This window comes from Protopterus annectens, chromosome 6.part0, assembly GCF_019279795.1.
Source record: "Protopterus annectens isolate FY-2018-M chromosome 6.part0, PAN1.0, whole genome shotgun sequence".
Taxonomy (NCBI): Eukaryota; Metazoa; Chordata; order Ceratodontiformes; family Protopteridae; genus Protopterus; species Protopterus annectens.
The window spans coordinates 1,336,415,936-1,336,429,136 of NC_056737.1; positions in this window are offsets into that span (position 1 = coordinate 1,336,415,936).

The window sequence follows — 13,201 nt, forward strand, 5'->3', positions numbered from 1 at the left end:
AAACATGACATACATGGAATGACTAAAAGAACTGTCACTGTACTCAATATCATGAATTCAGCTGAGAGGTAACCTATGCCTGGCCTACAGAGAAATCTCAGACCCTGCCCTACTGGAAATGCTGGACATCTGCAAATCAAATAGGACAAGAATAACTTGCTCTAGGGATCTCAACCAAGCCTGTGATGAAACAGTACATGCTGGGGAGACAGTTATATCTCTCAGCGATTTCCACTCCTCTGTAATAGGCTCCCACTGCTTGTGAAGCACTGCTCCTCAATGACCCTATTCAACTGCAACCTTCACAGCTGGATGGGTAATTGTAAATTTACTGCTGGGGTGGCACTCATATCCCTCATGGATAGGGGCAGTCTATGCTGAGCACAAAATTGCTCTGTAACAATGACCATCTAACTATACTGAGTAAGGGTACTTGTGTCTTTACACAGCTAGGCTTGTAAACACCCTATGGCCATTAGCCTAGTAATCTCCTATGAACCTATGCAGGCCTCCCAACATCTTCTCTCCAACATGCCCTGCTGATGTCATCCACTATAAGTTGGCATGCAACCTTGTAAAAGTCAGACTTGTGCCACAGCACTAGCATAAAGTACTACGTTCTGTAGTCTGTGTACTTAGGTAGGGGTTTTGTTCTCATTGCAGTCAACTGTGTGTGTGTGTCTGTGTGTGTGTGTGTGTGCGTGTGTGTGTGTGTGTGTCTGTGTGTGTGTGTGTGTGCGTGTGTTTAGCCAGAAGAGTAGAGGTATGTGTCCTACAGTTACCTCTCCAAGCTCATGGATTGATAATATTTTGATACTTGCACATGCCTACACATCCATTTCATGCAGGCCTTCCAGCCTTTTCTCTCCAGCATGGCCTGCTGATGTCATCCACTAGAACTTGTCCTGCAGCCTTGTAAAAGTCAGACTTGTGCTGTGGTGCTACCATAACGTACGTGGTTCTGTAGTCTATGAACTTACATAGGTAGGGGTTCTGTTTTCACTGCAGTCAACTGTGTGTGTGTGTGTGTGTGTGTGTGTGTGTGTGTGTGTGTGTGTGTGTGTGTGTGTGTGTGTGTGTGTGTGTGTGTGTGTGTGCCTGCATGGACGCGCTCTGGCTTGACATTACAGAGAGCCTTTTACACCATCATGTGGGACACTGTTATTGCTATATTCTTTTCACAAGACACTGCTGATGGCAATCAGCTATATCTGATTTATGAATGTGCACTATTCTATTAGGGCAGGGTGAGAGACTGGCCTGGAGGCCAGGCAGAAGTCACCTCATCCTATACAATACAAATTACAGTGACATAAATTTCAGTCTATCCACATATAACATGGAATGGTTTGTAGGCACTGTGTTTTCTTGGTGAGTAACCCCTGTGGTCTCTCCAGCTGCTGCATGTATCTGGTGAGGTACATGCAAAAGAGAACATTATACTCTATATTAGTGTTCTGATGAGGTTTGGGTACAGTGCTGTAATATACTCCTGAGATCTGAATATGATGGTGTGACTTATGATCTGCACAACATAGGCTTTCAATACCAGTGTGGACACTTGGTGGTCAAAGTTCAGACTGCTATGTATGTGTGTTCCCAGTGCTTGCATAACTGGGTTTCAGCATAACAGGACTGTTGTCAATGCTGTAGTTAGCAGGGAATTTCACTTTGCTGAAGGCAAATATAAAGACATATTTTTGCATTTATTTGTAAACTGTGTGGCTTTGTCACCAATCATTTGTCTGTGTTAGCCCTCCTGTAGTATGTTATCCTCATATGTGGACGCAATGATTGCACCTAGTATGCCATAATCAGCAAATGTGGTAAGCCAAAGGCCATATACTGTAGCTTGAACTGTCAGGAAATAGATTCCAAACAGTAAAGGGCCAAACACAGATCCCTGCAGTACACCAGTGGTGACAGCTCTACTGGTACATGTTGATTCACCAACTGTCACATTCTGTGTTCTGTCAGTGAGCCAATTAGTTACCCATCTAGTAACATCAGGTTTAATCTCCAGCTGGGAGAGGTTTCCAATGATACCTGCATGGGGGATTGTGTTCAAACCCTAGGCCAGTTGAACCTAACCAGTATGCACTGTCTTACCTTTATCCAGGCTTATCACATAGAATCAATGGGCTATGACAACATCACAGATTTCCTATCACATGACTCATCACATAAACCTTCCTGACATGGTTGAACACACACTTCAACACACCCTCCACACAGACTATGTTCCTGTAGAAGGGTGTACAACATGCATCTGTCTGAGTTGGGGGGACAGGACCAGATGCATGCATGTATAGACACATCCTGACTCTCCTCACCTGTGAAGTAGACCAACATGGCATCATGGACCTGTTCTAAATGAACACTATTGATATTCTGGCTGTGTGCAATAGACCTGCTGTGTGAGCTGTTAATACTACATAATGTCTGTTACATCTGTTAGATGTGCTCAAAAGGTCATCAAGGGCATGCATGATGACAGCACTATCATCCTGTTGATCTTTTTTTCCTCAATTTTTTTTTATTTTTCAAATACAGTTGAATAAATTCCATAGTATTTGTATATAACATCTTAATAACTATGTACACTATTTACATCAGCCTGACACTATAACAGAGCTCAATATATACAATTACTTTATAGGTATAACAATCCAGTTATCAGAGTATATCTGTTAATTTATTGTAAAGTGTCAATCAATGATAAGTTAATAAATGGCTTAGGATAAATCCTTAATTCTTTAATTTTAATTTCCAACAATGCTGTGATCTTCAATAGGCTGTGGAAGTCTTCCAAAGTCGGTATTGTGTTTGTATTCCATCTTCTTGTTATACACTTCCTTGAGATTGCAAGTATTGTCCATACTAGATACATATTTGACTCATTCAAATGAGGATCATCATACACATTTAATAATACTGGAGCTTTAGATAAGTTAAACGATTCATTAATTAAAGCTTGTAAAAATTTTTAATGCCATTCCAAAATGGCTTCATTTTAATACACTCGAAAAAAAATGTGATTCCAATCTGCATTGTGTATTTGCTCACACCTCCAACATATTCCCTTTGTGGAAGAATTAATTTTAGTAATTCTATCTGGAGTTAAGAATGCTCTGTGCCAGCATTTCCAATTAAAAACTTTCCAGTATTGTGTAAAGGATGTATGTTTTATTGATAATAAAATATTTGATTTAATTTCTTCAGTTAGCTGTAATGAGTGTCCTTTTGTTATATAATTCCAATATGAGGATTTGGGTGTTGTTTTATAATTTATCAATATCTTGTAAAATTTCAAAATACTATTTCCCATGTCATAATCATTATATATGATTTCATATATGTATTTCGTAAATTTAGGGATTTCTTTAAATGAAGAATTACTAATTATTCTGTATAAACCTTGCAAATACATCATAATGCTTTGCATATTTAGCCAATCTTGTTGTGGAATTTTGTATGTTGTTTCTATTGTTTGCATATCCAGAACTTTAAGTTCTTTTATACATTGAAACCAACAAGCAAATCCTTTCTGTTCCCAGGAATTAATTATTTCTCTGTATATTTTATGTAGATAGCTCTTTGTAACTATGAATGGTGTTAAAAGACCAAACCAAATTTTTAAAACTATATTTGCATTAATAATTTTCCTAAATGAGTCAATGTAATAATTAATCATCTGAGTTTTAGTGGGCTTAGTTATCTTATATTGCATACTAATACATAATATGTGCCATGGCAAATTGTTTTTATCTGTTATTTGAAATTTTTTTTGTAAATCAAATTAATTTATTCATATTACAGTTAGTAATTCTTTCCAATTTGCAGAATAATTTGGACTTATCCACTCAGAGATTGTTTTAGATATTGATGCTTTTATATATGTTTCTATATCAGGAAAGTTTAATCCTCCCTGTTTCCATGGTCTGATATGATGTATTAAAGCTATTATGTTTCTTTTGGGAAACCATAAGAATTTTATTAGGCATGTGTTTATTTCTTTGAGTATATACCTTTCTGGTAACAGTTGTATTGCCAAAGCTATATATAGAATCTTGGGTAGTAAAACCATTTTTATTAACTGTAGTCTATCTTTAAATGTTAATATTATTTTGTTCTACTTTTCCACAGAGATTTTAATTGTATTGATGATATTATTGTAGTTTTTTGAGACTAATTCATTATTATCCTTGCATAACTCAATTCCTAGATATTCTAAGGTAGATTCTTGCTTCCCTATAATGTGATTCCCCTTCGTCTGCAATTCTTTTTTTTATTTAAAATAAAAATTTTGATTTTGAGTTATTGAAATGGAGTCCTAAAGTCCTGTAAAATGTGTCAATTAAAATATCTAATTATTCTAATGTCTCTTTTGTATTGGATAATGTTAATAATATGTCATCAGCAAAGAGCATTACTTTAGGACTGTATTGTTCATAAACATGTAATCCTTTGATTTCTGTATTGTTATGTATTGAATCTGCCAATATTTCACTAGCCAGAGCAAATAGAATTGGTGACATGGGACATCCTTGTTTAGTACCCTTTGTTATATGTATAGATTCAGAGGTGAAAGGACATAGCTTAACATACACTAATTTATTTGTATATATATTATTTAGTAGATGAACAAAGGAAATAGGAAATTCAAATAACACCAGAATTTTGAATAAATAGTCCCAATTTAGGGAATCAAAGGCTTTCTCTATAGCTAAGCCAATTATGAATGTTTGCTTATTTTCATTAACATAATCTATAAGAGAAATTATCATTTTAATATTATCATGTGTGTGTCTATGATATATAAATCCAGTTTGATCATTATTTATTGTTTTGGATAGTGGTATTTTCATTCTGTTAGTTAATATTGTCATAAATATCTTATAGTCATTATTTAATAATGATATAGGTCTATGCGAGGTACAGAGGTTTGGGGATTTGTTTTCCTTTAGGATTGGTGTGATTAAGGAATATCTCCAAGAGGGTGGTATTAAGGCTCATGACTGAATTTCTAATAGAGTTTTATGGAAGAGGGATAGTATCTTTGAAGGAAAAAGTTTATATATTTCCATAATTATGCCATCTATACCTGGAGCTTTATTATTTTTACCCTCTTTTATTGTATCTGTAATTTCTTTGTAGGATATGGGTGCTTGCAGATCTAGTTTTAATTTTTCTGATTTTTTTATTATTAGAACATTTTTCATCTAGATTTAATTGATCAATATGTATATTTTTGGAAATGTTCCATATAGTGATTTCTATAGGCATTAAGAATGTCACCTATATACAAGACATTTTTCCCTTTCTTTTCATGGAAGATACTTTTAATGTTATTAGCTTTTGATTGCATTTTGATTCTTGTAGATAAATTATGTAGATATTTGGGAGAAGTGGCCAAGGTATTAATTTTTAGTTTTGCTAAAGCTAAACTAGTTTTATGTGTTAGAATTTCATTGTATTTATTGTTTAATACTTCTACTTTCTTTTTCATCTCCAAATGATTTTGATTTTTTTCAGCTTTTACTAACAAAAGTTTGGATTGTAGATCTAATAATTCAGAATCCCATTCTCTGATTTTTTTATACCAAGTTAGGGATTTACCATATATGTAAGCTTTTAATGAGTCTCACATCATTATTTTATTTATCTCTGTGGTGTAATTAATATGTAAGAAGAACTGTAATTCAGATAATAACCATGGTTTGAACTCTTTAATTTCAGTTATATAAGCTGGAATTCTGGTGTTAAAGATTAGTGGTTTGTACCAATTTTGAAGTTTTAGTATCAATTAATTGTGGTCTGAAAAGGGGCAGAGAGTGATTGAGAAATTAATGATTTTAGAGTGTAAGTCATGGGCAGCAAATATTTTATCTATTCTAGTTTGGGTACCAAATATGTGATCTTGATGGGAAAACAACAAAGATTTATCTTCTTTAAATCTGAAAGTATCTACAAGATAAAATGATTCTACCCACTTGTTTAAAGCTTTTGATACAGCAGATGTACACAGCAGTCTTTTATTTGTAGTTTAAGAAATATCAAATATACAGTTAAAATTTCCTCCTAATATTAAGTTGCCTTTATAATTATTGGAAATGAAATCCAAGTGTTTTTTAACAGTTCCTGATCCAATGCCTGGGAACCAGTATAGATTGGCTAGGGTCCATATTCTGTTATTATATTTAACTATTACTAATGCCATAAGGCCTTCTTTATCTTCATACCTATAAATGATTTCTGGGTTAATCACATTTGTTTTCCATAAAATTGTTACCTCTTCTGTCTTTGTCTTATAAGTGGATTGCGCCAATATCATATATTCCTTAGGATTCCATTTGTGACTGTCATTTGTTTTGAAATGAGTTTCTTGAAGGAAAACAATGCGTGCTTTGTTCAGTTTTAAATATTTCAGTAGATTTGATCTCTTGCTAGGATTGTTTAACCCATTGGTATTTAAAGATAATAAGGTTAAATCCATCTTAGGTTATTTAGACTATGTATTTTTTGTTTTATTGTGAATATTAAACATTTTCCTTTGATAACTATAAAGTATATGTTTGAGCTTTTAAAGGAAATTATCAGTTTTATACTTTGTGTGTTTACCAATAAAGTAATGTTTTGGTCAGGCATACTAAAAATGTTTTTGTGAAATAACAAATTTAAACTAATAAATGTTAACAAAACTAAGATTCGCACTAGCCATGGAATGAAAATCATTCCTAATCTGATGGAGAAACTTAAGTCCATCGGATTACTACTCATATCTCGACATTCCAGAACATCTGAGCTCCATAAATTGAATTATCATATGGAGAATATTTGTAATAGGAATAAGCAATATTTATATTATTTTGAACAGATATAGTACTATTGTAGATTAGACAATTCTAATACAATATAAATGTCTACTTATTGTATAAACAATTAATATTTACACGAAAGATAGATAACAAGCAATTCAATCATAGTAAAGTAGGATGTATCATATATAAAACCTTAGTAAAAGATTATAGCACACAGTTATTTAACATATTCACCCTTATTCGTGGTCTTTCAAAATGTATAACTTAATATAAATAGATGGTAATAATATTTATACTTAATGTTTATAATACAGTGTATTTTACTAGATATATCAGAAGTTATATCTCATTATTTGCCAGCATTTAAGCAATCACTGTGTTGCTATCTTACTTAAAGCATCATGTTTGTTTCATGTAAACACTGATGAAAGTTAATGGATTTTAATTATCAGTGCATCCCTCTTCCCCCATTTCCTACACATAAGGATTTTCATCTTATTATAAAATGAGTGAAATTATATGTTAAAAACAACAAATTCACTTATTGTGACTAATGATTACAAGTTCCCTTTCCATATTCATAAATTGCCATTTTATGGTATATACTGAAAGTTTTTAGATTTAAATGGCAACATCCTATTTTGTATAATCAGCAAAGGTTAAACTGAGTGATTATTGTCAATTTAATACTATTTGTTCAGACTATGATTGTTACATTCTGTGACATTTCAAGTTCAGGCTTCTATTGTTTCTCTTCAGCAACTTTGTCAGTTTGATATCATTTATAAAACATTAGTTACCTTGGTAACCACTTAAGTATTATATATAGTCAAGATGGGTTACAAAAACTACGATTCAAGTTAAAGCAATTACATCATGTTATGCATATTTACTTATATAAGAAAATCATCATGCTTCCCCTTGATGTTCAATGTAGTGTATGTCATTTATGACAAGTTAAGACAGTAGTGTTATTATACACAAGCCCATGTTATTAAATCCTGTCTTTAATATCTAAATTCAGCAGACTGCTTCATCTTATATGACGATTATATATTTTATGTCTAGATTTACTAAAATCATACATTACATAACTATTGTGTGTGGTTTATTTATTTATTTTTTGGCTGTTGCTTAGTTATTTGAGAGACCACAAGCTGTAATGTTTATTATTATTATTATTAGCTCCTTCCAAGCATGTTTATAGAGTCCATAGACTTTGTTTCTTATTTGTAATAAGTATATTTCCATCCTTACATATGCACATATCAGTACTTCAAGCACGGGCAACAATGCCCATCCAGTTTTGCAAGAATACTATTCACTAATTCATGTGGTATGTTTCCAGGCTGTTACAAACCAATATTTGACCTGTTCCATTTTACCAGCCTGTTCCATGCAGTGGCCACTCTGCCAGTGAACCACTCAACACACTTTCCATTCCCACAGATATTTCCACAAAGGAAATCTGATAACTCTCTAGCACTTCCTGGCAACCCCAAACACCCCTAGAATCAGCTATCCCCATATGCTCAACAAGTCCGTGCAAGCTCACCTCCCAGACCACTGCAAAGGGTACTGCACAAGACCAAGTGCTCTTAGTCTTTCACAATAACTCAGACTTCCACTCTTATGTAAGTCCTTAATGTGTTTGGACCAAAATACATTTAAAATATAAAATTGTGCTTATTATTTTATTTATTTTTTTATCAAGAATCAATTTAATGAGCTAAATGAAGTGTTGGGAGACCATCAATGTATGTACATGTGGTTTAAAACAGCCCTTTTATATATATATATATATATATATATATATATATATATATTTTTTTTTTTTTTAAACCAAAAACATCATTGTCGAGAATCATCTCAGAGGCTCCTTAGAGCCATTAAGCATTATCATCACTCTGTCTCCATTACCAACGCAACCTGGGAGCATCTATTTCTGTTAGTGTGTCTGTTGTACTGCATACCAGAGGCTCATGATGGACCTGAAGCAAAGCTTCACTTCACTGCAACTTCAAGCCTAAATTCCCTCCCTTTCAGCGAGGCAGCAGCCAGGAAAAGAACAGAGAGCAAACAGATAAAAAAAAAAAAAACTCCCAACAAGCCACCACAACAAGAGACAACACACTCCTCCAGCCCTCCCACCTCTCACTCAGCAGATGTACAAACAAACCATTCTCTGCCAAAATATCCCAAATCACAGTTCTATCCATCCCCTTCCCCTGGATATAGGCTAAAACACCAAATGTCTCTTCCTAATACACAAGCATCAGTAAACCTCAATCACAAGCCGCAACCCACAGATTCCCGGAGACGAAAATGGCAACATATAACAGCTGCCAGACATAGCTGCATCCACATACACCATGTCAGGCTTAATCAAACAGCACTCAAAGCTATGATACCTGCCATAATTGATATTAATTATGTTTAGACAGAATAATAATGACATTTGTACTAGCTGCCAGACACAGCTGCATCCACGCACACCATATCAGGATTGATCAAACAGCACTTGTAGCTATGATACCTGCCATAATTGATATTAACTTTATTTAGACAGAATAATGATGACATTTGTACTAAGAGCTTGCTACTATTATTTAACCAGGATATACATGACATTTCTAAATCATACTTTAATTGAAGAAGGCATTAGTCTCCATGACAGCATTTTTTTTCAAAACACTCTGTTACTGCTATTATATATTATGTTAATTTTACATTTGAGCCTGAACTCTGATGAATGGTACCTTGTTGAATTAGTTAATTACTTAAATTATTATAAGTACAATCAATGAAACATGAACAAGATAAGTATTCACTGAGTTCAAGTAGGGGAACAGAAACTTCTGTGTTTGTATTATATGTTGCTTGTTTGGCTTATATAAAATGTAAATAGTAACCCATCTTGACCTACCTTTGTTTGTGAAGAATTATTGGACTCATCGAACATTTTGAATAAATCATTACTGTTTCTCAGTTGTTTAAGAATCCCTCTTTTTTTAAATAAAAACAGATGACAAGTGATGTACCATATCAGTTGATACTTTGAGAGCTGTAGTTGTAAGAGTTATTTTTGGGACAGCTATCTTGGAATCTGTTTTTTTGTTTCTTCTTTCTAGCATCAGTCCAAGGATTTGTCTCTTTTAATCTTTTAAGAGTAGGGGCCATCCATTCCATTTTTTCTGGGATAGATACTATGTTGTTGTTTTTGAAGAATATAGTAACTTCTTCTAAGTCATTAAAGGTTCTCATCTCACTGGCAAAAAGTATTTTAATCTTGGCTGGAAAGGCCAGCTGTGCTTTAATGTTTGTTTCAACAGTTTTATTATTGGCCAGACTGTTTTCCTTTGTTCTAGTATTCTGGAAGAATAATCATTGTCATACCTTATCAGGCTTTGATTGTATTTTAAGGGTGATTTTCTCCAAGCAGATTTTAATATTAGTTCCTTGTCCAGAAATGAAATAAATGTTATAACTATGGATCTAGGTGGAGTATTTGTTGAGTTAGAAGCAGGTTTCCTCATTGCTCTATGTGACCTTTCAATTCCAAATGAAAGTCCCTCTTTCAAGTCTGAAAATTCATGAATCCAGGTTAAGAATGAAATAATGTCTTCTCATTCAGTGCTTTCAGGCAGACCAAAGATCCTTATGTTGTTTCTCCTTTCCCTGTTTTCTAAGTCATCTATTATGTTAAGCAGCCATGTATTCTGTTTAAGCAGAAATTCTTTTTGGAATTCTTCCTCCTTGAGTCTCCCTTCAATGTCATTTAGAGAAGTCTCTATATTTGTTATTTTTTGTATAATTGCTATTGCTATAATAATTCCTTAAGAGTATCACTCTGTTTTTGAGAATTTAATTTGAGGTTTTCTAAGTCATTTTTAAAGTCATCCATCTTCAAAGATAACTCCTGTAAGGTATATGTCATCAATTACAGTTATTTTTTCAAAGCAGCATCTGGATGAGAATTCCTTGAGTTGTTCATATTCAGTGACTCAATATATCTCCAAGTTACTTGACAGGAAAATTTTGTATCTCCACCAAAATTGATATTTATGTAGTTTATCTATAGATTTTTGACATTTTAAACTTGAAAATAATAACATTTTCCTATATTATTATACTAGTTTATGGAGCTCTCAAAATTCACTGCTGTCAGTTGGCTATCTAGGCTCCACCTCCATCCTTTTGATCTTGACAAGCCTAAGGCATTTGACACAAATCCACACTGTATTTATTCATCACTGTCTGATGTGGCCATATATACCTGTATCACCAACTGGGTAGACCACCTTATCACATACGTGGGATCTAAATATGTTGACATGTGTGACGTGACCTATATCTCAGGTCCAGTGATCAGGTCCATACATTAGAGCTGTCTTCTAGGCCATTTTCTGCTCATTATTTAAGTGATAGAAATCACATATGACATACCCATCCTGTATCCAAACAGATGTCTGAAGAACTATAGATTGTGGGCAATCATTGACTCCAACTGTGACATTAGTATAATGCAGACAGTATCAACACACACCAAAAATTGCTGCCACAGCCATGATACCACCTGCAATGACACAAAAACATGGGGGAATTTGTTATGCCAGGAAAACAAACACACAACCCAAGTATAATGTAAACATTACACCCTATAATCAGACAAATAGGTATGTGACCTGTGTCCTGGGGTAGATGGTAAGTGGTGCATTCACCAGCATGTGTTCACAGTGCTGACTACTCCCTTGTATCTAACACAAGTACTGAGTATGTGAAGGACAGCCACATCAGAGGCCATAATACCTCCACAGTTCACAGCCTTCATCACACTCGTAACTGAATACAATGTACCCTTCTTCATGTACCTCCCTACACATCTTCCAGTGATGTGTAATGGAAGTTTACCACCTTTGTCACAGTGAGCTGTCACACATCTTATTGGCCATACCTAGGTATTCTTTTTGTTGCATAAACATTGCTGTCTGATGGTGCGGAACCCCCATCAGGTTGTTACACCAGATGCATATCTGCTACCTGTTCCTGTGATGCACACATTGCATACCAGCTGTTTGACAATATTAATGGCACGGGTAACATTTGTGACAGTGTAGACTTTGTCATATATATATATATATATATATATATATATATATATATATATATATATATACTATGCACAGCAGTCAACTAGCTTGTATTGATCATAATGTTGACTACAGGTACAGCAGTGTCCCTCCTTATGCCTCCAGCAGATGTTATGGTGTCAGGATGGTGTGCATGATTACCCTCATAGACCATGGACATGTCATAATAGTTGTTCAAGTGTGTTTGTGCAGAATCATCTCTGATCACTCTGAATCACATATGTTATGTCAGAGATATGGGATCACTGGTGGTATTATACTGACATTGTCCATGATTGTGGTTGATTCTTTTAATGTTTTCCATCAGCCTTTACCTGTGTCCCACTTGCTGGAGACCTCTGCTGAGATTACACTCATATTCCCACAAATCAGTTTGCACAGCTTCACAACAAGCACCCTACATTGTATGTAACATCCCTAACAGATGTCCTCTGCATGTATGTAACATCCCTGACAGATGTCTCTGCATTGTTCAGATAAGGATGCTTATCTCACACAGACATCATTAATGTTATGTCACCTTGTGTGACAGTCATATAATACCGATTTGCACTATGCAGTCCCTGCTTACCATATTGATATGTGATTATTTATTTATTTATTTGACATTTGTTGACCAGGAAAGTCCGACTGAGCTAGTGCCTTTTTTCAGCGGAGGCCCGGGGAGAAAAGCTCCACAGAAAAACATCATGCATTGTTACAATTCATAGTCATTAAGATTAACATTAGAATTAAGATTAAAATTCAAAATAATATATTTTTTTACAATGTATATTGAGATAGGAATCTAAGGCTTATGCAGTAGAATCAACAGAGAGAGAAAAGATTTACACACAATTGGAGGAAAAGAATACAGTTAGAAATAAATGCACACAGACAGGTAAGTAAATAAGGTACAGGAGTAGTGACAAAATGGAGATAGATTCAGTTTTCTGTGGCTGGTGGGATATACAATGCAAAGAGCATGTTATTTTAAGAAGTTAGGGGAGAGGTTAACAGTAAAGCAAAGTGATAATGATGGTAGAAGGAAGGCTGTAGGAGAGAAAAGAAAAAAGGTAACAAGGAACAGGTAGGCTGAGATTGGCATTGCTGCTACAACTGTCTTCCATTCACATGCCCTTGTCTGGTGTACAGTAGGTTGTTTCACCCATCCTCTTTCCCGTGTTTATTCCTACAATTCATCTGTGTTTCCCTATTTAATATACACAATTCCACTGAGTGTTTATTTCA